The 2,962-nt window shown below is 51.9% G+C and overlaps 1 non-coding gene across 1 annotated transcript; it reads left to right on the top strand.

The window, feature by feature from the left end:
• The first annotated feature begins 1,355 nt into the window (after window positions 1-1,355).
• TRNAY-GUA (transfer RNA tyrosine (anticodon GUA)) lies at window positions 1,356-1,428 on the top strand. The gene has a single exon. It is a non-coding gene; the product is annotated as a tRNA-Tyr (tRNA).
• The last annotated feature ends 1,534 nt before the right edge of the window (window positions 1,429-2,962 follow it).

Here is a 2,962-nt window from a genome sequence, read left to right as displayed (position 1 = left end):
CAGGCACCATCACATGATGTTTTGTGACTGGTACCTTTCTATTGATGAACAGGGATTTGCATATTGATGAACAGGTACTTTGCATCCTCACCACAACCCTATGAGATATGAGCGTTATAGTCCTGTTATTATGATGCTCCCCATTTTGGAGATAAGGAAACTGAAACACAGGAAAATGTGAGTAACTTATCCAAATGCGTACAGCTAATTAAGTGACCAAACAAGGCTATTAGTGCCCAAAGGCTTTGTGCTATGCAACACTGTAAGACATGAACACTGGACTTCTCTGGTCATACAGTGGATAAGAATCTGCCTGCCAGTGTAGGGGACACAAGTTCAACCACTGGTCTGGGAAGATTCCACAAGCCACAAATCAACTAAGCCTGTGTACTACAAACACTGAGCCCGCGCTTTAGAGCCCATGAGCTGCAACCAATGAGCCGGGCGCACTACTGAGCCCGCCTGCTGCAACCCCTGAAGCCCATGCTCCTGAGGCCTGTGCTCCCCGACCAGAGAAGCCACTGCATTGAGAAGCCCGCACGCCACAACAGGAGAAAGCCCACGTGCAGCAACAAGACCCAGCACAGTCAAAAATAAATATTATTTTTAAAAAACAGAAATGAACATCATGAGACACATAGCAGAGAATCAATAGGGCTTGGGAGGAGGAGAAGCTTGGACTGGATCCCAGGGAAACCACTTCTTTGGCTGTGCATTTAGACTGTATCTTTAGAGGGATGGAACTGGACATGTGGGAGAACTCTGTATAGAACTCAGAGCTATGGGTCCGTCTGTGTTTGTGCTAAGAATTACAGGAGTGAAGCTTTTCTTTTATCTCTGTGCAGTCCCTCTCGGCATTGTGACCAGTATCTGGACAGAGAGAAATGGGCCACTGCAGTCAGGGTTCTGGTGACCAGAGAGGCAGACGCGATGAGCACATCGCTCCGTGACATACTAACGCGTTCAGTGTTTGTGAGCATGCCTCGGGTTCCACATGCCACACGGGAGCATGTGAGTGTGTGGCAAATTCTCACCAGCAAATGAAACAATTACACACACTCAAGTTAGAGTTCTACCTGTCCATCTATTAGCTAATTGTAAGACCTCAGGCAATTTTTTAATTCTCTCTGAAGCTCAGGTTTCTCCTTGGTAAAATAATGCTTCTCTCACAGGGTCACTATATTAAATGTATATGAAACTTCTTTATAAATCAGAAGCTTAATTCAAGAATATAAGTTAGTGCATATATATGTATATAATATATATATATTTGTTGTTCAGTCACTAAGTCGTGTCCAACTCTCTGTGCCCCATGAATTGCAGCATGCCAGGCTTCCAGATTTGAGGCCTGAACTTTCCTGGTGGCTCAGACGGTAAAGTGTCTGCCTGTAATGCAGGAGACCCAGGTTTGATCCCTGGGTCAGGAAGATCCCCTGGAGGAGGGCATGGCTGCCCACTCCAGTATTCCTGCCTGGACAATCCCATAGACAGAAGAGCCTGGTGGGCTACAGCCCATGGGGTCACAAAGAATCGGACATGACTGAGCGACTAACACTTTGAAGACTACCCTCCCCATGGAGGCCAGCACGTCTGGACACTCTCTACAGGGAGGAGCAGTGCAGGGAGGCCTGAGAGCCCAGCATTGATGCTGGTGGAACAGCCCAAGATCAGAAGGTCATCTCCATACCATAAGAGCACACAATGAGAACTGTGAACTCTCTCTCGGTTCCCTGCTCTTGGGAAAGCTGGTTCTTCTTTTATCCTGTTTCTTCATCTGAATAATAAGGAAAAAAGAAAACCATCCTGACAGCCCCCTGGCACTGCCAGAAAGCCAGTGTAGGCACTGCACAGCAAAGCACTTGGCTGCCCAGGTAAGTTACCAACTAGGCCTTGGCAGCCAGGTGTCTGAGCATAGAATCACTTGGTTTTGCAGCACCCTGGGGGTGCTTTGTAGAAAACATTAAACTTGATGACCACAGAGAAATGAGCTCTCACGGCAGAAGGGGGTGGCAGCAAGGCCAGAGACAAGAGGGCTTTCTCCCTCGGCCGTGCCACACATTGCCCGGGAAAGCACGGATGGATTGGGGGCAAAGCTGTTTGGGGCTCATCCTACTGGGCAGCTGGGTAACCAGATTCCCAGCACCGAGCCCCACGTGGCTACACTTCCTCCGTATCGTTCTGTGTCAATATCACAGCTCTGGGAGCCGGAGAAATGGTTGAGAAACGGGGAGAAGACCCCCTTGACTGTCCATTTCCTTTCCTTGGCGGGCTGGGGGACCAAATATGGCTAGAAAACCGAAGCACAGCCAGCGCCCCCCGCCCTCTCCCCGCCGTGCGCATCTGTGTGAGCTGCAGTTAGCTGACAGCTGGGGTCTGCGGTAGGGCAGCTGGACGGCGAAGAGCTGGCGAGGCCAGGCCCCCCGGCCTTCTCCCATGCGTCCACGCGGGGCTGGCGGCCTCCCTGCCCTCCCACGTCCCGCACCCTCCTCCGTCTCAGCGGAAACACAGGAGCCAGGAAGCCCCTCAGAAGTTGTCAGGGGTGACCCAGGGAGAGGAGTCCCGCGCAGAAAGTACAAACGCCATCGTGGCAGGTGGCTGCACCCTTCCCCTGGGGCCCCTGCAGCAGAGGTAGGGCTGACTCTTACTGGGGGATCTGAGCCGTTTTGCCCAGACTAGGGGACAGGAGAGAGACCTGGGGTCAGACGGAAGGTGGGGAGACCTCCACCTCTCGGTGCTGAGGGGCTGCAGAAGGGCCCGGAAAGGCCTTCGGGCTCTAAAGAAACTAGCTGCTTCCTCACAGGGCCTTCAGGGAAGAGGAAGTGAGGGCTGAGATTAAATGCATCAACTCTGGGGCCTAGGACTTACTGTGGTCCAGCATCTGCCAAGTGTTCACGTCGTGCCTCCTGAAAGGAGGAAGGATCCAGATCTCACCCAGAAACTGCCAGCAGCTGAGCTGGAAGAT

This window comes from Bubalus kerabau, chromosome 5 (assembly GCF_029407905.1).
Source record: "Bubalus kerabau isolate K-KA32 ecotype Philippines breed swamp buffalo chromosome 5, PCC_UOA_SB_1v2, whole genome shotgun sequence".
Taxonomy (NCBI): domain Eukaryota; kingdom Metazoa; phylum Chordata; class Mammalia; order Artiodactyla; family Bovidae; genus Bubalus; species Bubalus kerabau.
This window is presented reverse-complemented; position numbering and strand designations above follow the sequence as displayed.